A 27,961-nucleotide genomic window follows, 5' to 3' on the forward strand; every position below is an offset into this window, starting at 1 on the left:
GCATGGTTAGATGCATGAAGTAAGAGTAAATCCACATTTATTGAGCTAAAAACAGAGGAGTGCTGCTTTCTTCAACTCCTACTGCACGAGTTAGCTCAACCCCTGGCTGGACTAGAACATATGGTAGAGATTACCACAAGAGAAGGTATATGTCAGTTTTATTCATGGCTGTTGGAAATGTGTGCTGCTCGAGTCCAATTTCTGCGTGGAGTCGGATCACAAACTGGCAGAACAACCACACAGTTGAGAGACGGGTCCAAACATTGAATGCTTAATTTATTTTAAAAGGCATTAGTAGAGTATACTACTTCAAAAACAAAAGTTTTTTAAGTAGTAGAAATAATTCATTTTACTTTCTTTTGGGCAAACAAATTGAGTTTTATTTGTAAAGCCAGCAACTCGCTGGGCTGCACCATCTGGAGACACAACACTCTCAGAAAAACAACCTCAGTGTTTTTGTTAAAATCTGTTTATTTATTTACTTTGTCCAATATGATGTAAAAAAGAGGATGAATGCAGTCATTTAACCCAACATTGCCCAGAAAAGGGTAGAGCGCCGTCTCCAGGTCAAGGACAAGATCCTGCCACAAGTGGAGTAATATCTTGATATCTTGTTTACGAGTGATGGAAAGTTGGAGATAGGCAGATTGGTGCTATGTCTGCGGTGATGTGGGCGTTGTACCAGTCTGTCGTGGCGAATAGAGAACTGAGCGGGAGGCGGAACTCTCGATTTACCGGTCGATCTATGTTAGTTTCATAGTGACTGAAAGAATGAGATCGCGAATACAAGCGACCAAAATGAGTGTCTCCGCCGGGTGTCCGGCCTCTCTTTTAGAGATGAGGTGAGAAGCTCAGTCATTCGGGAGGGGCTCAGAGTAAATCTGTTGAGGTGGCTTGGGCATTTGGTTAGGATGCTTCCTGGACACCTCCCTGGCGAGGTTTTCTGAGCACGTCGAACTGGGAGAAAACTTAAAGGAAGATCCAGGAAAGGCTGGAGGGACTATGTCTCTCATCTGGTCAGGGAATACCTTGGGATTCCCCTGGAAGAGGACACTAACCCAGCCTCCACTCAGAAAGGCTGCAGTCAGGATTCAAACCTGTGATTTTGCTTTGGGGCAATAGTGCAGCCTGCAAACTTGCAAAACTGCAAGTAGATGAATAAATATACAATACATTCTTGTGAATAAGAGCGTTTTTTTCTTTCTTTAGTCACAAATTATGTAAAATGTGTTTTTCATTTGTAAATAATTTATGTTCAGTTTAGTTTTGTCTCTCAGAATGTTTTATTTTCTTTTAATGCCTTAACTCAGTCTCAGCTTAGTTTCATTCATCACCAACCCCATATGAAATCTGTGTCTTATATGCTCTCGGTTAAACTATGAAAGACTGGAGATGGGTTCCAGATGGGTTCTAGGTGGGTTCTAGATGGGTTCCCGACACAACGACTCTGTATTTCATTTGGGAGAGATATCTCACAAATTGTCTCACAAATTTCCAATGATTTGTTTGAAATGCCACCACCGTGAATGCAAAGCATTGGCACTGATGCAAGAAAACGAGGAGCCTTAGCAAATGTTTCAATGTTGATGCAGCCCAGTGAGATTCTGGAAAAAGCTGACGTAAAAAAACAAATCTTGAGTGGTTAAATGGTAAATATGAATCAGATAGGATCATCAGCACATCTAAAGTGCATGGTCTTAATTCTCTAAGGAAGTTTTCCAGGTAATTTTCAGGGAAAACCAACAACCCCCCCAGACAAATGTCCAAACCAGTTCCACTTGCTAACCACTGCACACCACGCTGCCCTGGGTTAAAAATAAAGGCAGACTTGGCAGAATCTTTCCAAAAGAAGAAGAAAAAATACAAAAATGCGCTGTCTGATTGATCAACAAGAAGTGTGCATCAGTGCACATCCCTGCACGGACGTCACTCTCTGCCTGGACTCACTTCTCCTTTTGCTGTGTTCAGAATGTTTTTGGACTGCAACCTTTCTAATCACCTTCTCGTCTTTCCGGTGTGCTTACCGGTGTGAGCCTCTCTGTTAAATGCAGATTCACACTTTGATGGAAGAATGAGGTTTCATCTGACATCTGCAGATGAATAAGACTTGGAAATCGTTATTAGTGCTTTAGAGCATAAAACCCGCATTTCATTTTTACACTTGTTCATCCCAAAATTTCCACAAAAATTGTCACAAATTTGTTTTCTAATCAATGTTTTGCATCAGAGTGTACATTGACACTGCTTATTATAATTCCTGGCCATTATTCATCATTAAGCTAAACTGGTGATCAGCCAATCAGAAACAAAAAAAGATCTTTTTTTTTTCCTGGACTGTGAACTCACCATTGCTGAGTGCTGATTCAATGGCAGATTAATAACAACCAGGATGGTAATTTTCAAGTTGGTCAGAAATTTAAAGGGACTTTATGGACTTTTGAATTTTTATGCTTGCGATTGCCCCCTCTGGCCAAAAGCGTAACGGCAGCTTCAATAGTAGGCTCGTGCTCGAGGCGCGCATGCTGTACGCTAACTAATTAAATAATTAGGTTCTGTACCTTTCTCTTCAGCACAGCCGACAAAGGTTTATGATGGGTCAGTCCTCCTGCATGCTCAGATCATTCCCTTCCCTTGCTTGAAAAATTGTTCCAAAATGAAAGTTGAACCCACATCTTTTTTATCTGTGAATTCAATGCAGTTCGGCGAGTCTCAAATAAAAGTTTGGGCATCTTACTGTAAAAAAAAAATACCATTAATGTAAAAAGAAACTCTACATAAACTATGTTCACATCCAGAATCAAACAAAGATCTTCTGCATGAGAGTCAGACATCTTACAAGGTGAGCTACACCCAAGTAACATTCACAGTATCTGTAACTTTTATATCCTTGATGACACCTGAAACAACGTCAAACCAAAGAACGGTTCGAAGCGAAAATGGCTATTTTGTTGCTAATTTGCAGGAAATATCTAGAAGAAAGTTCTACAGAAAGTAGCTAAGGGTCCTCAGAAATGTAGCTAGCTTTGTCACTAGGCGTTAGGAACAGCGACAAAGTGGCACTGCCTCTCTCTCTGCTGCTAAAGCTACGGATAGCAAATGCTACGGGCTATGCCTGAGCGTGAACGCGCATGAAGCAGCCTGCTCGACCCGAGCATCTCTCTTTCTGTGATTTTACAGAAAAACACGCAATCACAGTAAAAATGCCAGGGCTCATTCTACAGGACCAGGGCATTGCAGGAGTATTGCATTGTATGAAGAAGACATTTATTATTTCTATACATGTTTTGGCTGTCTAACTTCCATAATGTCCCTTTAAGTAAAAACGAACAAACAAACAAACAAAAAAAAAACAGCGACCTGTTATCTGTTTCTTGATGGGTCTGAGATGCAAGAATCAGAAATAAGAGTGATTTTATTACAATTTCTTTAGAGAATAACATGAAAGAGAAAAACCACAGGATGTTTATGAAATGCAAACCCAAGATGAATAAACCTTACAATAGAGCTCCAGACCCCACGTGACTCTCGGTTAGTAGACGCCATGTTGGCAGGAAAAAAAGGTAAACAAACACGGATCGTAAACATGAACATGAACGGGATCAGCTTGGATTTTACTTCGTCGGAGTTTACTTCACACTTTAAAACCGAAGAAATCGTTTTATATAGTCAGAAATTAAATAGACTAAACATCTCCGACCCTTACCGTGCCCCTGGGATACTTTTTAAAAATGCCAGAAGCTGTCGGAGCGGACTTCTTACCGGACCTGGCCAGGGAACCCCTTGGGATTTCCCCGGAGGAGCTGACTCAGGTGGCTGGGGAGAGGGAAGTCTGGGCCTCTCGACGCTACTGCCCCCGTAACCCGACTCCGGATAAGCAGATGAAAATGGATGGATGGATGGACAAATAACATAGATTTACATGTAAGTAGTTTAAATAGAGTGCTGTGCTGTTTGAATGTATAAACTGAACACCAAGAGAAATCACTAGTCTGATTTTTTTCCGTGAATAAAATAAATATGTCAGGCAGGAGCGTCTCAGGATCTGTCTGAGATCCATCTCGATGAGACAGATAATAGCAATCCAAAGTGCTTTTAATGTGTGATCTGACAATTGATCAACCATTGCTTAAAAATTAAATACAGCTTAGCCGGTTAATTGCTGTGATCATAAAACACGTAAACGGCAGCACGCAGAACTCACGAGGCAACGTTTTACGTGATGTTTACTTGCTGCTATGAGTAATAAGACAGAAAAAGCCACGCCAAAATAAGTTTAGGAAGCCCACTAAGAATCGTAATAAAAGCATTTAAAATAAATACCATACACAGTTGAGGAAACGTTGGTTTAAGTACCTGATATGAAGTGGTCGCTGCATAAGCGAAAACCTTTACTCTCGGGATCCCACAGCTTCATTTTAGCCCGGTCACTAGTGCGTTTTATTACAATGATCCAACGTTTGCGGTGCTCCGGATCTTGGGGAATCCTGTAGATGGCTCATTCCTTATGTCGTCCGTGTCTGTTCTACATCCTGGGGCACAACAGGAATCTACCATATTTGCTGTCTGATTGAGTTTTCTGACAATAACAAACAGTCCAGCTGCCGGCTTCTGCATGCCAATATGGCGCCGTTTCGATTTGAACTGTTGCATGCCGGGAGAAGTGACGTCAACTCCCGGAGCTCTATACACATTTTGTGAAATGAGTGGCTTATCGAGGACAAATGAAAAAAAAAAGCAAATCTGTTCTCCTTTTAGGGTTCCTAGGATCCTCCTTTATTACTTTTTAATAAACGTTTGGGGAAGTTTGAGGCATCAAAGTGGGATCGTGACATGAGGAGCTGTCCTTGAAATGTAAACACCTCCAGATGCTGCTTTTTAAACAAAAACATTTTGTTGTCTAAGTTTTTGTGACAACGTGAATTCAACACCATCACAGACAGAAATGGTTTGCGGGAAACACCCACGCCATTACTACAGGACAGTGGTGAGGAAAGGTCGCTGTGGATGACTCAGCCTTATCATCATTATTCCTTTTTTTCCAGTTCCATCAGTTTTTCTTTCATTTGTCTTACTGGAGAGAGAGGACGACCCCTGTTGGTGAGACAGGTGTATCTATGTTGTTTTATTTTGACATGCAAAGAGGTTGCGTCATTTCAAAGCTCCGATCCAAGCGAGCTTCCTCAAGGGATGAGTAGCAGGAAGGGCTGCTCACTTTGAGGTAATCTCTAAACTCACTAAAAAAAGGCAAGCAATATGGGGAATCTTCGTAAATTCAACAAAATTCATGAATGTTGTGAACTGAATTTGAATAATATTTGAGGCGCAACCATTTAGCAGACAAATGAACCTCCTTGGCTGTATCTGTCCTGCTGCCATCAGCTTTATGATCAGATTCTTTGTGCTTTTTTCCTCATCTGCTGAAGAACATCAGACAGTCTGTCTCTGGGGATGAAGCAGAATCATCTACCAGCTGTGCTGCTGCTCCGACTCTCTGATCTCAGTGTTTCAGTGTTCCGTTTTAATCGTCAACCATCATCTCTGGTTATCTTTGAGAGGAGGAATGTAACACCAGAGAGCACAGAAATGAACAGCAAACAGTCTCGCCTCTGAAAATGTCGCATTACGTTCATGTTTCGCAACGTGGAAATAAAACATCGATGGTCTCCAGGCAATGATGACTGTTTGCAAAAACCAATTCCTGTCATTGTAACCTTTTGCGCACCTGCAGAACCAGCATAGTGAATTAAATTATACTTTCACCTGGCTGCACTCCTACAGAGGGGGATTTTTGTTTGCACTTACGCGCAGTTTGTGAAATCAGCCACTGAGGTGGAAGTAGTGAGACAGAGGAAGGAAGAGCAGGAAATGGAGGGCAGGATGTGAAAACAAGGTGGAAAACTTTGTCAGTGAGCGTGAGTGTGCATCAGATGAGATGGGATTGAGCCGTGATTCAAAGTGAACTATTAAGGTCGGCTCTGATGCAGGGGGAGCTGGATCCATCCTCTTTCATCCCCGTTTGTCCCTCAATGATTTAAACCAAGTGGACTAATCTGTAAGTAGGGTTCAACTCTGGAAAAGATGGAAGACTCCAAAAGCCTATTTATCCAAATCATCAAACTCTAAATATACAATTCTGATAAAAATGTAAATAATGTAGATAAAATCATTCTACTTGATGGAGAAAGGAAGTAACCGAGCAAGAAGATAATCCATCTTTAAAAAGTTTCAACTTTAAATCATTTCTTTTGTCCTCTGCAGAACCTCCTTCTAAAGGGCAAATAAGGCAATCTTGACTGATTTCAGCTTTATCGAACAAAAAAGGTCAAATTCAAAGTAATAAAGTGAACGCATTGATTATTTGACCTCTAAGAAGTAATTCCATTAGACGACATTGTGACCTTGTGCATTTGCTCATGTAAACATGCAACCTTGCTGCTATAAAGCTGATGGAGAGGATTAAAGACCCAGGAGGCAGTCAGGTAAAGGATAATAAAATGTTATTATTAAACGTAAAGGCACGGCACTGACAGGAAGTCCAGAAACGTCGATCAAAGGTTCAAAACCAACATGTAGGAATCTGCAAGCCTGGACAGGAGGAGACATAAAAATGATAGAGATTCTGACAGAATCTCAGGAAAAATGAGTGATTAGCAAAGGAACTCTGATGTATGAGAACCGGGAAAAACAAACCATGCAGGAAATGCAACACAAATACAGGAATGAAAATAAAAGCTTAGACCCACAGAACCAAGTTAATATACAATATCACCAAAACAACTAAAGTAATGAATACACACAAACTCACATCTGTGTGACAGGCTACTGGGAACAACATTAATGAAGCTTCACTGTAGTTTTAGACATAACATTCATTGAAAGTAGAATAAAGCTCTATTTGTGCGTCTTTCACTCACGAGTAGGCGCTCTGCAGCTGGTGGGCAGCCAAAGTACAAAGCAGAAGGGCTGGAGCACTCAGGTGAGTACACACATTTTTATTGGATGCAATTAACAAAAAGAAATCAACGTTTCGACACCATATGTGCGTTCGTCAGAGTTACTACTGGTGCCGAAACATTACTTCTCCAGCCCTTCTGCTTCGTACGACACTCGTTTAGTCTTTGAGTTTGGAAAGTTTATGAAATGATTTTAATTGTCTCAACATCTGTAATGTTGTTTATTTTTCAAAACCTTTAGAGCTTCAGAAAAGTTTAACCCTTTGATGCATAATGGTCACAACAGTGGACAGGTCCTCAAAATTGTGTGCGTGTGTGTTTATTTATTTATTAGTTTATTTTTGCTATTAAGCACAGCTGTTGAAGACTTTATTGCATTTGAGCCCCTCAATTTGGATTTCAGTAAGTCAAGCCAACACATTTCATGTTCAGAATGCACGCTGTCCACTGAGGTGGACATGTCATAAATTATTAGTAAATTATAAAAATTTACTAAAAATATTTATTGAAATTGGTTTCATTCACACCTAAAGATGAATGAAACAAATTGTTCAAAAAAATCATGGTTGATTTCATAATTCATGCATCAAAGGGTTAATACAGCAGTATCTCAAGACTGTGAGGTTTGTGTTTGATGAGATTTTCCTCCAAAGCTGAAGATTCAGGATTAAACAGGGACGCGATTCATTTATCTGAAATTCATTCCGAGTGAGGTCAGACCTTTTAACTCAATCTGTTTCCATTAAACGATCATTGGAATCTATGATTGGAAGTGTGACGATGACTTGTTGTTGTTCTTTATGGGCTCAAACTGTGAACCTTTAGGCTGAGAAAAGGTCATTTCGAATAATCAGATCAGAACAACGAGATGTGAGATTCGTCTTTGTGTTGCAGACTGGGTCAAATAAATCTAAATTATAACACAAAGTGTGTCTCAAGGGCTGATTGTCAGCAGCAGAAGAATGAAAGTCATCAGAAGGAGTCTGACCAGTGAAGGACGAGCATCTCGCCTCCAGCTGACACATTTACAAGATTTGTTCTGTAACAGAAATGATGTGACTAGATTCAGTCAAAGCAGCTGAATAATTTAGAAAGTGCAGTAATTAAAATCCTTTATTGAGTTAATAGTCAATTACTTCAGATAAAAACACAATCCACAACTTTTAGGCCACACGTTGGCTTTTAACTGCTATAACTCAAACCTCTCCTTCAGTTGGTCTGGTCAGAAATGAGTAACACGTGATTTGACTTTTTATCAGATAAAAGTTCATCATGTTTATTAGAAGTTTTCACTTCGGTTTTAATAATAAATTAGCCGACAGTAAGCGAATATAAAGCAGCTTTTAGTGGTTAATGCTGCCTTTTGCTTTCTATGTGTCTCTCATACTCAGTTTGTGAGTCATTTTTTAACTTCATTGCTCGTTTATTTCCTCAAACATCATTTCTGAGTTAAAGTTAGTTGTAAGGGAGAAAGAACTTTGCATTTATGTGGAATTCACCCCTAAAAACCTGAAACACATCGATCATGAATAACTAGTTTCCACTGTGACCATAAATCAGGGACAACTGGGTCCCTTTTTCTATTGCTGGGAAGAAAACTTCCACACGACGAGGTCTGAAATAAACTCTTATTTTCCGGTTGAGGTCAGTGGTTTTATTACTGCAAAATTCTACAATAGCAACTCTCCTCTCTTATAAAGACTTGGAATTGATAAAAATGGTCCAAAAGAGCCTTTCTGGGGGAGATGCTGTGGTTTTTGTTATTTTTAAGTGTAGTTGTCATGTTATGGTTCTCTACAACTCATCGTAAAGCATAAAAAGTCACAGAGAGGCAAATGCACATTAGATGAAGTACATGTAATATTAATAATAATAATAATGCATTGAACTTATATAGTGCTTTTTAGGACATTGAAAGACGCTTTCACACTCTCACATTCACACACTGCTAGTGATGGTAAGCTACTTTGGAGCCACAGCCGCCCTGGGGCGGTCTGACAGAGGTGAGTCTAATTCCATGATGTCGTTCTTTTTTTAAAACACAGAACAGTTTCGTTACCTGTTTTCTCGCTACGTTTCGTCTGCGGCTGCAGACTTCCTCAGGCTGACGCTGATGGTGGCGCCACCTCCTTCTCCGTTTATCCTTGGGCAGCAGAGGACGTTGTCACCCTCTGCTGCCCAAGAGGGGAGAGCGGGAAGCAGAGGGCGACAACGTCCTCTGCTTCCCGAGGATAAACGGAGAAGGAGGTGGCGCCACCATCAGCGTCAGCCTGAGGAAGTCTGCAGCCGCAGACGAAACGTAGCGAGAAAACAGGTAACGAAACTGTTCTGTGTTTTAAAAAAAGAACGACAACATGGAATTAGAACCACGACACAGAAAGAACACACCTAAGAGGTGAGTCTGCCATTTGACGCCATCGGCCCCTCTGACCACCACCTACACAGGCAAGTTGGGTGGAGTGTCTTGTCCAAGGACACAACAGCAGAACACCCCTGGCAGGAGCTGGAATCAAACCCATGACCCTCCGATCATGGGGCAACCTGCTCTACCAGCTGAGCTACTGCTGCCCCATGTAAGCTCTGACTGGGCTATCTGTGAATGTTTTGGGAAAGAAGAAGAGCACCAGATGTTCATTGAGAATGATACCCATGCTCTGAGTCTACAAATGTTTCCATATACGCCGGGAAACATCACAAAATGTGCCACTAGTTGGTTTTATAAAAAAAACATATATATTCAACTCAAATACGCTACAGCTGCCACCATCTGTACCTGATGATTTTTACCAGTTTCCTGGGTTAGGGTTAGGGCTCCAACAGTGTTGGAAATTTGAAAACATCCATCCATCCATTAGATTCTGCTTATCTGGGGTCAGGTTACGGGGGCAGCAGCCTAAAAAGATGCTCAGATTTCCCTCCCCCCAACGACTCAGGCCAGCTCTTCCAGGGAAACACCAAAGCGTTCCCTGGCCACCTGAGAAACATAGTCCCTCCATGGTGTTCTGGGTCTTCCTTTAGGTCCCCTCCTGGTTGGAAATGCCTGGAAAACCAGACCAGGGAGGCGTCCTAATCAGATGGCCGAGCCCTGTCACTGGCTCCTCTTTGAAAACATTTATGAAAAAACTTTCTTATTCATGTAAAATACATAAAGGGAAATACAATCCAAACAGAGATCAGGTTGTTTTACATAAAACAGGAGGGGTCTGAGCGGTAACATTAGGACCCAGTTTGGCAAGAGGACATCCTTACAGTCTCGAGATGTTCCTCATCCTGCTAACCCTGTATGAGGGTTTCCAAGCTTATTAAATGTGCTTTTGATTTAGCAGTGGGTGCTCTGCAGCCCATAATGATGAGTCTTTAAACTGCATTCAACCGCTCATCCCTTGGGACCCACATCGCAGCAGTGATAATATCACCGCTGATGCAATTCAGGATGTAGGGGGTTTAAAAGCACTCTCATCTCCACACAAGTGTCACATCACATAATGTGATCAGTGTTTATGAAATGAACAGCTCTTATTAGTGTGTGTCCTTGCAAGCTGCCACTTCACACTCGCAGCATCGGCTGCAAGGGATGGAGTTCATTTTTGATCAGTAATTTCTCATCTGTGTCTGAAATGGTTTGGATATCACTTGGACCTTCAGAGCTTTGATAATGAAAAAATAATCTGCTCCATAACATGACAACGCACACAGTCTTCAGACAGCTCTTGGATGAGACAGCACATTGTACAGAGGGGATCCACATACTTGGGGATGTGGTCACGTTGGCTTGGGGGCTTTGTAAGTCCGTGATGTAATGAAGGAAAGATGGCAGTGAGCCACTGGGGAAGAAAGGGTGTGTTATGAGAAAAGCACGGAGCTCCAGAGTTCACTCTGCAAATATAACAGCCTGTTTTCTGATGGCTTTATTTCACTGACTTTGATAGATTATTAAACTAAGTAAAGCATTCAACATATTTCCAATCATGTGCATAGCACTCAAAAATCACATCTTTGTTAAAGCTATCCACCTTTTCCCTGGGCCGGCTCGTGTTGCAAATATGATGCAAACAACATCCGGGGAGATATCGAAGTAGCGCGTAGCCGTTGGCTTACACAGTGAGCTACTGTTTCTAGTAGCAGTTTCTTAGAAGAGGATTTTAAAAAGTATTTGCCACCGACAAATGTACTCAAGCTGTGTATGAACACGTTGAGCTGTTTGCGATTTTCTAATAATCCAACACATTCTCACTCCCAGCGCGTCAAAAACAAACGCTTGGTCAGCCACCCTCCGCCTCAGACCCCTGACGCCAAAAGTGCCCTTTTTCATCACTTATGTGCGAAAAGGGTTTTTTCCCTTTTCTGACTGCAGATCCCAATGCAGCGTTCCACTGACGCGATGGGATGTCCGCAGCCAGGGCACCAAACAAGCTCATTGTACCTCACTCTAACCTTATCCTCTTGTCATTTAACCTTCCCCTCACCCCATCCTAACCTTAACCATTTTGCTAGCGAACACGTTAGCGATGTGTCGATCGCTCTAAAAGCCGGCTCTATGAAGTGAATGGCGGGAGCCGCCTCGTCATTGGTCGGGTTTGGACCGAGCCAACGCGAGGGGGAGGTTTCAACTACCAAGGTGGAGGTTAAAAGTAGAGGGTATCTGTAACCTCCCCCTCGCCAGGTGGTATGTTCTAAAGTTCCCCTTGGGCGGCAGATACGAAAACTCACAGTCAGAACGCATGGGAAACAAACGCTCGATCACAGTGAGAGTAACGTTTTAGGTAGCAAGAGGGTTAAGGTTAGGATGAGGGAGAGGGAGAGGGGAAGGTTATAAATAGCAAAACGTTAAGGTTTAGGTGCGGTTAAATGAGCTGGTTCGGTGCCGCATCAGCAGACATCCCATCCAGGGGCGTGTCCAGGGAGTGGCCTGGGGTAGCACATGCCACCCTCGGAACCTGATTGGCCACCCCAGGTGCCACCACACTAACTTACCTTTAAATCGGCTTTTCATTGTTCACAAAAGGCTTGGGGGTAAAACAAAAGAAGCATAACCATTGGTGCCACCCATGCACAAAGTTGTGCCTCACCTGGGCCACCCCATTTTAAAAGATCTGGACACACCACTGATCCCATCGCGTCAGTTTTACTCTGCATTGGGATCTGCAGTCAAAAAAGGGAAAACCCCCTTTTCGCACATAAGTGACGAAAAAGGGCATTTGTGCCGTCAGGGGTCTGAGGCGGAGGGTGGCTGACCAAGCGTTTGTTTTTGACGCGCTGGGAGTGAGAATGTGTTGAATAATCAGAGAAGTTTGGACCATAAACTCCACTTTCCCTGTATGACTGCATTTGCAACCTGAATTAAAAGATAAATACACAGATTTTAGATCCTAAAAGCAAGTGAAACGAATTATGCTTTTAACAAGCAGACAGATGATTAAAGTAGAGCTCAGTGTTTAACATTATATATTATCAAATGTGTAGAAAATGATCATTAAACCTGTCATAAAAATGACTTTCCACAGGATAGCAGCAATTTGTCTGTAAGGTCTGCCTGGACCTGCAACACATGAACAACCAGCTGTTTGTATTTCACCTGATGTAGAAACTAAAACCCAGGCTTGGTGATGAGGGATTTGAGGCTCTGACTCAGCTCAACATCTGACTTAAAGTAAATAGGAATGTGTCCAACCTCCTTCAACACAACACGGCCAACCTTATTACCATGAAGGCACTGATAAGCCTGAGAGCTTTTAAGATGGCAAAATGTCAAGTTAAAATTCATGCGCTCACCTAACTTGGCTCATGACGGAGAAGGGTGTTGTTGATTTAGCATCCAGGAGAGAGCAGAGCACGTCTCGGCTAGTAGAAGCTAACCACATTGGCAATTCAATTCAATTCAAAAATACTTTATTAATCCCAGAGGGAAATTGATTGCTGTAGTAGCTCAGAATAATAATAATAATCAAGTCATCAAAGAGTTGTTGTATATTACAATGGCTGTTGGCAGGAAGGATCTCCAGTAGCGGTCAGTGTTGCAGCGAAACTGAAGAAGCCTCTGACTGACGACACTCTTCCGTTGTCGGACAGTCTTGTGAAGAGAATGCTCAGGGTTGTCCATAATTTTCTTGATTCTCTGGAGAATCCTTCTTTGCATTATCTCCTCCAGCGGTTCCACAGTTGTCCCCAGAACAGAACCAGCCTTTTTTATTAGGCTGTTGAGCCTTTTCAGGTTCCTGCTTCTGATGCTGCTACCCCAACGGCCGATGGCTGAAGAGATTACACTCTCAACAACAGACTTGTAGAAGATCTGCAGCATCTTGCTATAGACATTGAAGGACCTAAGCGTCCTCAAGAAGTGCAGTCTGCTGTGCCTCTTCTTGTAAACGGCTTCGCTGTTCTTTCTCCAGTCCAGTCTGTTGTCCAGGTGAACTCCAAGCACCTCCACAATGTGCCAGAACTCCTTCAGACTTTGGTTATTTGTGGGGATAAAACATCAACGTTGCAGAGCAAACAGAGTCAGTGGTAGAGTCCCACTGCAGTTATCCAGTCAGGCAAGATGTCTGTATATCAGGACATCAAGACTCCTAATCCTGTTGTCTGAAGCTCACCTATTATCTGGCTCACTTCTAGTCCTTGAAACAGGAGCGTGAGAGCTTTATTTCCCGCATTTATACTAAAGACAACTGCAAATGCCAACAGCTATTGTAATATACAACACCTCCTTGATGACTTGATTATTATTATTATTCTGAGCTACTACAGCCATCAATTTCCCTCTGGAATTAATAAAGTATTTTTGAATTGAATTGAATTGAATTGAAATGTGTTAAAAAGCGAGCTTGGTCTTTAAGATGACCAGTTTTTAGATCGCTCATGGATTATTTCCTGTTTTATATCCATGGTTGTGCTTTTCAAACTTACACCAAACCATTATGTAGATTTTGTTATGGTTAGGTAGGATAAATTTTAATGAATCGCTTATGAAGAATTGTGAGTAAAACCTTTGGACAACATAAATGTATTTAAATGAACAGTTGGACGGAGATCTGCAGAGATCAAAGAATTTTCTTTTCTGAAACTAGAAACTTTTGAGAGATGCATGAACCAGTTTCTGCTATAGCTCTACTTTAAGTGTGGCGTTCAATAAAAATGGATAACAGTGTGTTCTCTACTGAGAACATCAGCATGAGTTTTTGTTCAGATCATAAACACTAAGGTTTATTACAAAGGGTATTTTTTACATTTTGTATTGATTGTGCTACATGTCAACTCAAGTATCCCACCGCTGCCACCATCTGAAGTTTAATTACACGTCGGTGTTGCTTCTCGGTAAAAACAAAATAAAAAAAAACAGTCTTTTGGGTCTTTTGTGCCGAGCACTGTAAAGTGATTTCTTTAACCTGTCGTGATGTGAAGGGAGATTAATGCGTCTCTGAACCCTCACCCTCCTGCACCGGTAACAGTCTGTACCGCGTCGCCTTTGCTCACATGCTTGGTTTTATCTGCTTTTGATCCAGACTCAACATAGCGAGGAAAAAGTAGTAAAACAAGATGATTTAAAAGCCTCATTAGGCTTTGCATATAAAAATGACGTGTTAGCCCTTTTATTAAACTCTAAAGTTTAATTAGACTCTTAATTAGATCCAAGAATCACCTGCGGGTTCAGGGGAAAGTTGGCAAAAGGTTTCACCAAAGGAATATTTGGGATAGAGTGGACTTTTCACTGTTTAGCACCTCCAATCAGCATCCAGATTGGTAACGGCCCTCCATTTGTCACTTCCTCTTTGTGAATGTCATCATCTTAAACAGTTCACCACTAAACCCCTTTAAACACACAAATCAATCCCCAATCAATAGAGTCAAACACTCAGCTATTCAAATAGCCGAGCGGTGTTTGATTAACATCTACGGGATCACTGAAGGATCATGCTGTGAGTGTTCAGCTGTTTGGAGGTCTGCAGGATGATTACAGCACACGAGCCACAGACCTCTAAAACTGACTCAGCAAATGGATCAGCAGGGCTGTGACACAGATCTAGTCCAATCTAACAGCCAAGAACTATACAGACTCAATAGCAGTCACGCGTTGGTTTAACTGACACAATCCGTTGATAAAAGTGACTAAAAACATAGTGTTGCAGGTCCGTTTCAGAGCATTGGGTTATTCTTTTTGATTTAGAGTTAACTCCACAAGCGGCTGTTTATTTAGAAAGAAGACATGAACGTCTGAAAGACAAGATGGGAGTTTATTGCTTTTTACTGCAGCTGAATTTCATTTTATTTATTTACTGCATTTTTTATGATTTGTTCAGCTCTGTGTGAAAAGAGCAATAGTTGTATGACAGATTTTATTGGTGTAAATTCAAGATAAACAAAAGGAAAAGCCCACTAGCCTGGCCTGCCAGACTTATCTGTCTATTCTACACGTAGAACGAGTCAGGATAGTTGGAGGTAGAGAGCACCACGAGGAGCTGGACTAGCCAACTCAAAAAGGGCCATTCAGAAAAAGGCGGAAATGATGACTGTATTGCACAACGCTGTAGTCAAATATGGCGTCTGACGGCGTGAACATCGTTCTTTAGAAGAACGGCTTTTAACTCATTAAATGCCAGCCGTTTCCTGATCAGAAAAGCCCTTCGCTGCCAGCGTTTCTTAGCGTTTTCACAGTTTTTTTGAAGAGTCACAGAACATTGTGCTCTATGATGATGTCAACGCCAAAACTACCAAAACAAAGAGTAGACTCACCTCTTACATGAGGAAGAATCCGCGAGTTTCAGGCGTTATCTGTTCTTTCATAATCCGTTGTGGAATTGTGAGCGGCACAAACTTTTCTGGTTTGCGCCTCATGGCCCAAAACAATCTGTCACATGGATTTTCTGCTTCCTGATCACGTGAAGTGTGACGTACGCAGATGAAGATCAGCTTTAGGACTTTAGCTTCAACTTCTGGACAACATCTGTCCTGTCAGAACCAGATCAGTTCCTGCAGTGAACCCTACTCCCTGGTTTAATGACAGCCTTCGCAGCCTGAAGCGCCAGTGCAGAAAAATTGAGCGTTTGTGGAAGAAAACCCATCTCCACGTCCATCTGCTGCACCTAAAGGATCTTCTGACATCCTTTAACTCTGCAGTCAGAGACGCGAGGGTTTCCTTTTTTTCCAACCTGATGTCCCAGAGCAAAGGGAGCCCCAAGGTTCTGTTTAACCCAAACATCACTGCCAGCCTTTGAAGGAAGATAGGAACACTGGACCTTCATGTGAAAATGAAAACTGTAATACAATAATCTATTCACTCAAATTGGAGTTCCAAGCCTTAAGGGCTGAAAATCAGCTACTAAAAGAGAGCATGTCTAAAACTTAACTAAATGAATCTGCTCTGCTAAACAGTGATAAAGTTCTAATGTTGACTGGATTACCCACATTTTCAATTCTGATGGCTCTTTTCAATGTTGTTTTCCCATTTCTTAAAAGGAAATCTTCCTTAACATTATTTCAGCAGTTTGTGTTGATCTTAATTGAGTTACAGATGAATTTAAGCTTAGATTTTTTGGTTTTTTATTTTGGAGTTGATTCCACAGGTTCAAAACTTTTCAAGCACTGTATTAGTGTGATGTACTGTAGATTAGTTCCAAGTCTTATCGTCTGGCCTGAAAGAGATATTTTAAGACAAACTCTACCACATGCATTTCATAACGAGCACTTTGAGAAAACTGTTATTGTCAAGTTGAGCTGTAGGAGTTGGTGGGCCATGTGTGGTGGAGCTGACCAGGAGGCAGGAATGCAGGCACGGATAAAGTAAAAATGGGTTTAATGACAGGATACGGCAGGAACAACGACAACAACACGACAAACAACAATGATCCGACAATGACTGATACAAGGAGGGAGGTATAAATACACAGGGGAAAATCAGGAACACCTGGGCAGCTTAAGGGGCAGGTGAGACAAATAAAAACTAATCAGGAGGCAGGGGAGAGTCAAAGACAGAGGGAGGCAGGAGCAAATTGTGACAGCCCCCCCCCCCCCCCCCCCCCCCCCTTAAAGGGCGGATACCAGACGCCCACCAAACCCACATAACTCGTGACACTCGGGACACTTGGACTCTGGGAGCTCGGGACTCAGGAACTTGGGACACTGGGACACGGGAACTGGAACACTCGGGAACTGGACCCTGAAGAGACTGCAGCAGCAGGCGTGGGATCCTGAAGAGGCTGCAGCAGGCGTGGGACCCTGAAGAGGCTGCAGCAGCAGGCGTGGGATCTTGAAGAGGCTGCAGCAGCAGGCGTGGAACCCTGAAGAGGCTGCAGCAGCAGGCGTGGAACCCTGAAGAGGCTGCAGCAGGCGGGACTCTGAAGAGACTGCAGCATGGAGGACCTGCAGGCGTAGGCCACGCAGGCGTGGACCAGGAAGTTGCTGAACTGTAGGAGCGACGCGAGGAAACCAGGATCGGCGGCAGGTACTCGACAAACGGTCAGAGCAGGTGCACATCACAATCAGCTGGGTCACAGGCAGAGGCTTGGGTACAGGGAAGCCGAAGAAGGAGCGGGGAGACCAGCCCTACCACCCCAGAGAATGATGGCGTGCGTAGGGGGTTTTACTCCACCAAAACCCCAGGATCTGCAGCTTCCGTTCGGAAAAAAACAGGACAGGGCGGACAGCAGGAGAGGAGAATGGGTTTGACCACCCCGGGAACAAATAGGATGTGCCGAAACCCCTCGAGTCGGAATCTCCTTCCACTGAACGCAGACAAAGCAATAAAAAAATCCTCCAGGCAGATGTTATAGCTCACCACAGGTCCAGGTTGGTCAGATCATTCTGTCTCGTTGCGGGTGTGGATGGCGGCGGACCATGTGTGGAGGAGCTGACAGGAGGCAAACATGCAGGCACGGATGAAATAAAAATGGGTTTAATGACAGGATACGGCAGGAACAACAAGAACAACACAACAAACAACAATGATCCGACAATGACTGATACAAGAAGGGAGGTATAAATACACAGGGGAAAATCAGGAACACCTGGGCAGCTTAACAAGGAGCAGGTGAGACAAATAAAAACTAATCAGGAGGCAGGGGAGAGTCACAGACGGAGGGAGGCAGGAGCAGATTGTGACAATTATTGACTGCTTTGAAATATTCATTGAAAAACCAAGCAATCTCAGTGTTATTCTACATACAAATCACATCACACTATGAAATATCTGATTGCCATTAGCCCACAGGGATCTATTTGTTTTATTTCTAATGGGTGGGGAGGCCGCACAAGTGACCAGTTCAACACGGAAAATAGTAACTTTTTATCACACTTAGTTCCACGAGATCTAGTTTTGACAGACCCTTTGATGCATGAATTATGAAATCTTCAACCATGATTTTTTAAACATTTTTTTTCATTCATCTTTAGGTGTGAATGAAACAAATTTCATATTTACATATTTTTTGTAACATTTAATTTACACATAGTTTATTACATGTCCACCTCAGTGGACAGCGTGCATTCTGAACATGAAATATGTTGGCTTGACTTACTGAAGTCCAAATGGAGGGGCTCAAATGCAATTAAGTCTTCAACAGCTGCGCTTAATAGCAAAAATAAATAAATAACAATTTTGAGTACCTGTCCACTGTAGTGACCATTATAGAATAGAATAGAATAGAATACTTTATTTGTCAATTCTTCGAATGTGCTTGCCATACAAGGAATTGAAATTGCGTTTCACACTGTCCCATGCGTAGACATTTACATAAAGTGCAGATGCACAACAATAACAAAACAAAAAACATCCCTAACAATAAGATAATATTCGTCTCGTCTCGTCTTCCTCCGCTTATCCGGGTCCGGGTCGCGGGGGCAGCATCCCAACTAGGGAGCTCCAGGCCGTCCTCTCCCTGGCCTTGTCCACCAGCTCCTCCGGCAGGACCCCAAGGCGTTCCCGGGCCAGATTGGAGATGTAACCTCTCCAACGTGTCCTGGGTCGACCCGGGGGCCTTCTGCCGGCAGGACATGCCCGAAACACCTCCCCAGGGAGGCGTCCAGGAGGCATCCTGACCAGATGCCCAAACCACCTCAACTGGCTCCTTTCGATCCAGAGGAGCAGCGGTTCTACTCCGAGTCCCTCCCGAATGTCCGAGCTCCTCACCCTATCTCTAAGGCTGAGCCCGGCCAGCTTACGGAGAAAACTCATTTCGGCCGCTTGTATCCGCGATCTCGTTCTTTCGGTCATTACCCAAAGCTCATGACCATAGGTGAGGATTGGGACGTAGATCGACCGGTAAATCGAGAGCCTGGCTTTCTGGCTCAGCTCCCTCTTCACCACGACAGATCGGCTCAGCGTCCGCATCACTGCAGACGCCGAACCAATCCGCCTGTCGATCTCCCGATCCCTCCTACCCTCACTCGTGAACAAGACCCCGAGATACTTAAACTCCTCCACTTGAGGTAGGACCTCTCCCCCGACCCGGAGGTGGCAAGCCACCCTTTTCCGGTCGAGAACCATGGTCTCAGATTTGGAGGTGCTGATCCTCATCCCAGCCGCTTCACATTCGGCCGCGAACCTACCCAGCAAGAGCTGAAGGTCAGAGCTGGATGAAGCTAGGAGGACCACATCATCCGCAAAAAGCAGAGACGAGATTCTCCTGCCACCAAACTCGACACACTCCACACCACGGCTGCGTCTAGAAATTCTGTCCATAAAAGTGATGAACAGAACCGGTGACAAAGGGCAGCCCTGGCGGAGTCCAACCCTCACTGGGAACAGGTCCGACTTACTACCGGCTATGCGGACCAAACTCACGCTCCTCTGGTAAAGGGACTGAATGGCCCTTAACAGAAAGCCACCCACCCCATACTCCTGGAGCGTCCCCCACAGGGTGCCCCTGGGGACACGGTCATAAGCCTTCTCCAAATCCACAAAGCACATGTGGATTGGTTGGGCAAACTCCCATGCCCCCTCCATCACCCTTGCAAGGGTATAGAGCTGGTCCACAGTTCCACGGCCAGGACGAAAACCACATTGCTCCTCCTCTATCTGAGATTCAACTATCGATCGGACCCTCCTCTCCAGTACCTTGGAGTAGACCTTTCCAGGGAGGCTGAGGAGTGTGATCCCCCTATAGTTGGAACATACCCTCAGGTCACCCTTCTTAAAGATGGGGACCACCACCCCGGTCTGCCACTCCCTAGGAACTGCCCCCGATGACCACGCAATGTTGTAGAGACGTGTCAACCATGACAGCCCTACAACATCCATAGCCTTAAGATACCCAGGACGAACCTCATCCGCCCCCGGGGCTCCACCGCTGTGTAGTTGTTTGACTACCTCAGCAACTTCTGCCCCCGAGATCGGACAGTCCATCCCCAGGCCTCCCAGCTCTGGTTCCTCCTCGGAATGCACATTGGTGGGATTGAGGAGCTCCTCAAAGTATTCCTTCCACCGTCCAACTATAGCCTCAGTTGACGTCAGCAGCTCCCCATCCCCACTGTAAACAGTGTGAGCGAGTTGCTGCCTTCCTCTCCTGAGGCGCCGGACAGTTTGCCAGAACCTCTTTGGAGCCGATCGATAGTCTTTCTCCATGGCCTCACCAAACTCCTCCCACGCCCGAGATTTTGCCTCGGCAACTGCCACTGCTGCACCCCGCTTGGCTATCCGGTACCTGTCTGCTGCCTCTGGAGACCCACAGACCAGCCACGCCCTGTAGGCCTCCTCCTTCAGCCTGACAGCTCCCCGAACCTCTGGTGTCCACCAGCGGGTACGGGGGTTGCCACCACGACTGGCACCGGCCACCTTACGACCACAGCTAGCAACAGCCGCCTCGACAATCGCAGAGTGGAACAAGGCCCACTCGGACTCAATGTCCCCCACTGCTCTCGGGACGTGGTCAAAGCTCTGCCGGAGGTGGAAGTTGAAGACCGTCTTGACAGGTTCTTCTGCCAGGCGTTCCCAGCAGACCCTCACTATGCGTTTGGGTCTGCCAGGTCTACGCGGCATGTTCCCCTGCCATCTGATCCAACTCACCACCAGGTGGTGATCAGTTGACAGCTCCGCCCCTCTCTTCACTCCGGTGTCCAAAACATACGGCCGCAGGTCAGATGATACGACTACAAAATCTATCATCGACCTGTGACCTAGGCTGCCCTGGTACCAAGTGTACCGGTGGGCATCCTTATGTTCGAACATGGTGTTCGTTATGGCCAAACTGCGGCTTGCACAGAAGTCCAATAACAAAACACCGCTCGAGTTCAGATCAGGCGGGCCGTTCCTCCCAATCACACCCCTCCAGGTCAAGCTGTCATTGCCCACGTGAGCATTGAAGTCCCCCAGCAGGACAATGGAGTCCCCTGATGGAGCACTATCTAGCACTCGTCCCAGGGACTCCAAAAAGGGTGGGTACTCTGAACTGATATTTGGCCCATAAGCACAAACAACAGTCAGGACCCGTTCCCCGACCCGAAGGCGCAAGGAAGCTACCCTCTTGTCCCCCGGGGTAAACCCCAACACACAGGCAGAGAGTCTCGGGGCTAACAAAAAGCCAACCCCAGCCCTCCGCCTCTCACCCGGAGCAACTCCAGCAAAGTAGAGTGTCCAACCCCTCTCCAGGTCTCGGGTTAATATTAAACAGGTAAATATCGCTAATAATATACAAAACATATAGCAGCAGGTGTGTGCAATTTCTATGCAGAGGTAGTTGTTTACAATCAGAAATGTTTACCCCATTATTGGTTCAACCACTATTTCCTTTTTGTATAATGTGTATGTGTGTGTGTGTGAGGTGTGGCATCGAAGGGTTAACGTGAGACAGTCTGTACAATCTTTCCAAGCTGACATAAAGATTCCAGCTTTTACCCGTGGTAAAAACAGTTAGATCCTGTTGACCTTGAAAGCACCTGATGCTTAGCATCACCCAGGATACACATTGAAAGGGTCATAGGAATTGTTTGTCAGAAATACACTTTATTGCAAAGCACCGTACCCATCACATTTACTGACATTGACAAAGAAAATGATGTGATGCATCTAGATAAAATTGTGAAGGTGTGTTGTGCTCTCACAAATGTACAGTATGTGAATCAGTTGTACCCACCCAGTAGGCTACAAGTAGTGTGATTACAATTTGATATGCATTTAAGATCAGTGTAAACACTACATTAATTTTTCAGTACAGAAGACTGAAAACTAAACTGTTAAAGAAATGTGATATTTGTACAGATTCAGGAATATTGAAGTTGTCCATCAAATAAACACTGTTGGACTAGCTGTTCTTTTGTGATTTGATTTTTCTACAGGTGGGACAAATCCACTGTTTAGTTACCCTTTTGATTCCCAGACAGGTTTGATGAAACCTCTTTACAGAGCAAACTCCAGACACGCAAACCAACATGCTATCAGACTGACTCTCGACAATAGCACCACTGTGGACCGCTAGCACACTTGAGCTTAGGTGCAGAGAAAACCTTGGCTACTAACTCAGGAAGGACACATGTTTTATGGAATTCTTTAGCAATCAGTAGTTCTTTTTAAAAAAAAAAACTGTCATCGGGCAAGATCCGTTCAACAAAAGGTGACGTAGGATCCTTATCAGTCCAAACGATGGAGTCACAATATGATTTGCCAGTCCCGAACATTTGCATCTGAACTTGATAAAAGTGACAATGGTCACGTTTCAGTCTCATGTTTCCACTTTGGTCTTTTTCAAGACAGAAACTTGTATTTTTTACCGCAACAGTTAAATCTTTGGCACAAAAGGGACACTTGATTTCTATGACACCAGCATCACAGCAGCTGCAGGACGCAAAGCCGTCCGGTGATGTTCCAATAAATGGATGAGTGGTTGAGATTGTGAACCCAGCCTTTTCGACCAGAACGTCAGCATGTGTGAGACGATGTTGGTTTTCATAGTGTGGTCGTGCTGCAGCTTCATGTTTCCAGCCTCATCTGCAGATAGGAAAAAAAAGAGATGTTAAATATCAGATAAACATTAATTTCAAAAAATAAAAATGCCTTGTGTAAGACAGGAAATACCTTGTTGCTTCACTCGAAAAACCGCAAGACTGTGGATAACATATTTTTTTGATAAGAGATACTGAAGGCTTCCTGATGTCTGTTTTACTTGCTGCTCTCAATGTGGATGCAGTAATTCTGCCGGCTCTCTGTTCAAACCATATTTTTGACTTTTGCTGATCTCACGTCTGCTTCTCCACCACTTCACTCTGAAAATGCAATAATAATTACTACAAATATCAAATATGACTAACCTTATGAAGACAGGAGGACAGTTGATACCTGTTCTTTACTCAGTGACAACTGTTCAAACATAGCTTCTTCTCTTTTCTGCAGCTCATCTTGACTCACTTCTCTCATGTCTATGTCACAAAGGCATGTGAGGGTATCTGGAAGATCTAAGCTCACAATTTTAGGCTCATGTGGTTCAGAGTGCTCCCTGACAAGCGATAGGACTACTGGCCTTATAGTTTTTCCATCTTTTGCAGAGCACTGGGACAGGCTGTTGTAAAGCTGGGATTGCTCATTTGGGGTCAGTGGTGGTAAGCCTTGGTTGACTTCAGGCATCTGGGCCTTGGTCTGCTTTTTGGATTTTTGTGTGTGATTAAATACAATATCCTTCCCCTGCAGATATTCCACCCTCTTCATAGCAATGTCACTTGGTCTGTCCCATTTGCATTTTTTTTATGTTGCTGTTACCTCATCTTCCATTTCTTGGTTATGCTGCCGTAATCTAAACAGCATAGCAGACGCATGAGGGCAACACTCTCCCTGTCCAGCTGTGCAGTTACAATAAGCTCCTAGCACAACACCATCTCTTCTAACCACTGCCCATGGTTTTTTTTTGGGGAGGGGGGTGGGGGGGTCATTTAATCTTTGTGAGTGATTTACCTGTAAAAACAAAAATCAAACATAAAATAACGTTCTGCTATTAGCTTCCTGACTAACGTATCATAGCATATGCTAGCATTCTACCGGCATTATGTTTGGCTACTTACCTTTGTACTTACCTTTACTTACCTTTTGGAGTGACGGCAAAACAATCCCTTTGTTGTAAACTCCAAGCTGAATCTCAGCCACAAATCCCCATTGAATCCATTTATATCCCTCCAGATTTTTGTAGGCTTTCAGCGAATCTCCGGTGTAGTGTGAAGGAAAGTTGATGAGATAGTTATATATGTCGGGATACTGTAGATTTGGGAGTCCCGCGACGCGTACCACCTGATCTATTGGTTTAAAAAGTACACCCGGAGCTAAATAGGGATCACTAATCTGTAGTCTCTGAAGTTTAGTTGTGTATCGCTCTTCATCACTTTCCAAAAGTTACCTGCAACCATCCGTTGTAGTCGCCGTCGATCTTCTATTTTTCCCGTTCGCGTTCCTGCCAATATGGCGTCGTAAACAAACCTGGTCACGTGACACCTGGAGCTCCATCGGCATGGCTGGCCAGGCTAAAAACCTACATCAGTGCAGTTGTCATTAGTAAACAAGAGTGGAAGTAGATATTCTAGAAATTTTTTTATGAGTTTTATAAGAACCCAAAATTCACCTTGTAGAAGCAAAGTATTTTTTGATGTGAAAGCAAAGACCATGATGATAAAATGTTATCAAAAGCAGTGACCAGGGGTCCCATGGCCACCCATGGAATATTGCTGCAACTCTCCCCAGGCAGTAGGGAAGTCCGATGGGAAAATGTATCCATCAATGCGTGTACGACTCCGAACCTGAGCTGACGAAGAAGTATAAATCAGCCTTTAGTCCCAAAAGTTTGTGGATGGTTTTGTTGAAACAGCAACAGGCTGTTCAAAAACAATAAAACAATAGAATCGGAAACAATAGCAGAAATAACTTTGTGAAGTTTTGTGTATTTTTAATGTATGTGTTTCTTTAATTTGAGGCGATTGTGTTGAATGCAAAAGTCTTAACTTTTTTTTCTTTAAAGATGTGAAACACTGAAAAAAAAAGATTTTTTTAATGATTATTTCTGATTATGATCGGCAAAGGCTGAATATTCAAATGTCTCCTACACCTACCTCGTGCATTAGCTTCTGATAGAAAATAGAAGATCAACTCTAGGATTTGAAAAGTCGGATTTACATCACACTGCCAATCAGCATTCATGGGCTCGCCCAACTTGGCTTGCGACGAAGAAGGGAGTTGTTGGTTTAGCGTCCAGAAATCACCAGAGAATGTTTCTGCTAGTAGAAGCTAGTAGTTAGCATTAGCAAATCCACCACACAGCAGAACTCCTCCAGGTTGTGTCATTTGTGGAAATCAAACATCAAAATTACAAGTCAATGGTAGAGTCGCATTGCTGTTATCCAGAGTTGAGATGTCCAAAAATCTGTGGTGTGGCTCACTATTAGTTCCTGAGAATGTTTTTCCCCGTGAACGACTTTCAAGACATTCATTCCTACTTGAGACCACTAGAAATGTATTGAATAAATGAGTGTTCCACTTCTTTAATGAAAAAAGAATGAAGCAACACAATGCACAGCCACAGGCTTACCCCAGGGACCAAATTTGTTTGCAATCAAGACATTTTCACTAGCCCCATCTGGTTGCCCCTATGAAAATGTTCTCAAGGTGCTACTTTAGTGAAATGTTTGTTACATAGTTTACATTTTTTCAGACTTTCTCCAAGTTATTCTATTGTAGCATCTGAAAATCCACCAAATATTCACTTCTATCATGAGAATTATGATTTAAACAAAACTTTACAACACAGAAAAAACTGTGTACTGAACATTATTTGGTTTAATTTATCCAAAAACAGCAAAAAAAAAAAAAAAACAAAGATCTAGGATTCTTCAAAGAGTTGCATATTGTTGGTGCACAATATTAACAGTGTAAGCTTTTGGCAAAGGGTCATATTATTTTACTGAACCGTGAATATGATCAGATTCATAATTATGCCTCATAGAGTTAATACCACTTTTTCACTAAGTATGCAAACATCAAAATATTCAGTAATGATGAAATGTGACTTTTAGAAGAGAAGGTGAAAGCTCCCACCTGCTGCATCCCACTGCCCCCCTCTATAGGCCCTCAGGACATTTTCCCCTTTCATGTTTGTTTTAAGGGCAGGAGGTCTTTTCACACCTGGACACCTGCAGGGTCAGACGCTGAACACATCTACAAAGAAAGTTGCTAAATAACCTTTGAACTATTTTATTCTGTCATCACTGTTCTCTCTGTTCTGACAGTTTTATAACTTTTTTATTTTCATCAGCCTCCGCGTTGACAATGCATCCTTGCAGGTGCAACGGTCAGTGTCAAATGTCAGTCACCCCGGCAACGGTTTTGTTGCCAGGGGCTTTAGAAAACCACTCAGCTAATTTCACATCTGAGAAGTGGACGAGCGGAAAACAGGTCACCTGTTTAATGGTGGAGCCGCTGCCCGTATGAGTGTAATTCTGCTGTCTTTGACACAACTGGGACATTATTAGTGTGACTTAATTAATAACTGGAGCATCTTCACACATGTGCGGAGGATAAAACAACGTCTTTGTTTTGTTTGAGACATTCGTTAAAAAAAAAAGGATGGGACCGTGACCTATAGTTCACATGCTGTAGTGATTACTGTGTAACACTACTGGCATTTTATTGCTTCCCAATTCGTTGCCAGTCCCAACAATTTACTCTGCAGCTTTCACTCTCTCTGACAGTTGTTTGGAGATTTCTGGTCAATCAGTGCAATGTTCTAAATGGGCGAGCCAGAGGTCTGTCAGCCCCTCTGGATCAGGCCGAGCAGTCTCCCCAGGCAACGTGACGGTGGGAGGAGTTGTTCGTCCCTGAATGGATGGCTTCGGGCCAGTGGCTAGTACAGCTTCCAGCTACGGATGTCACTGTGGTTTTCTGGTATCAACACCCTCAGGATGAGTGCTCAGTGAAACTAGTTTATTTCTTTAGGGCAGCAGTAACTCTCTATACATCCCATTGTTTTTCTGGGACTTCCTTCTTTTTTGTGACCTCGTTTTAGCCTAGCTAATGTTTGGTAAACACAAGCAAAGCAAAAGCAGCACAAAAGCAACATGAGTTGTAGTGCAGCTTTAAACACTGATTACAGAGGCTGAGAAGAAAAGCCTATTTTTGTGCTGTAAAAAGTTGCTGACCAGCAGCTGACGAGGAACGATTGTGTTTCACATGCTCCTGAGGCGTTGATCTGCGCTGCTCGTGCTGCTCTCAGGCAGACATCACATTTTCCACCAAAGTGCTGAGAACCGAGCTGCAACCTTCAGATTGTATTTTTGTCTCTTCTGTCTCTGAACTGGGGGGCCACAAGGTCATCACCGAAGACAGCAGAAGACTTTTTCCAGATGATTGATAGTCTGTAGGCTGTGCATATTTCCATAATATTTAAAGGCAAAGGAAGTGTCTCCTTCAAATCATCTGATGTCTATTTCCTGCCCACCTGGCAGTCACCGATATAGTCAATGTGTGTATTTCCACTAACCATGAAGCTTTGTAATTTGGATGTGTCCCAAAAGTCTAGTATCATGTCACTTCCCCAAATACACTTCAGGTCTATAATTTTGATGAGCTACACTCCCAGAACGAGTCCAGCTCATCAGTCCGGGCCAGACAGGAAGTCCAACAATGGAGCAGTCTAAAACATCAGAAAACTTTGAAATAAAGGACACATGTAAAATTTCAGCAGCTTATAGAAAAAGTTCATCATTACCTGTGAAACCTTAGCATGGGCGTGGTTTTGACTTTAGAAGTGGGGGGACACAACTGGCATGGGGGAGTCCTTACAGTAAGTATACAAAAAATGCGTAACATGAAATGGGAAACAGGCTTCAACACAACGTCCATGCACCTTAGTAGGTAAAAGGAACAGAAAATAAACCTTGGACCTTTTTGGATACAAGCTGCTGCCTTCTCCTTGCTTCTTCATCTGAACTACTGAAATCACGTGTGGTCTTGTAATTCTCTGGTGATTTCATGACCTCACAGGTAGGGATGGGTACCTTTGACATTTGAATCGATTCGGGACTAATTCTCTGTATCTAGGAATGGATACCGGTAC

The 27,961-nt window shown here is 43.5% G+C and overlaps 1 protein-coding gene across 3 annotated transcripts in view; it reads left to right on the forward strand.

The window, feature by feature from the left end:
• The window catches only part of btbd11b (BTB (POZ) domain containing 11b), a 110,956-nt gene that overhangs the window by 18,395 nt on the left and 64,600 nt on the right, over nt 1-27,961 (forward strand). The window lies entirely within an intron of this gene.

Source organism: Nothobranchius furzeri, chromosome 4 (genome assembly GCF_043380555.1).
Source record: "Nothobranchius furzeri strain GRZ-AD chromosome 4, NfurGRZ-RIMD1, whole genome shotgun sequence".
NCBI classification, from domain to species: Eukaryota; Metazoa; Chordata; class Actinopteri; order Cyprinodontiformes; family Nothobranchiidae; genus Nothobranchius; species Nothobranchius furzeri.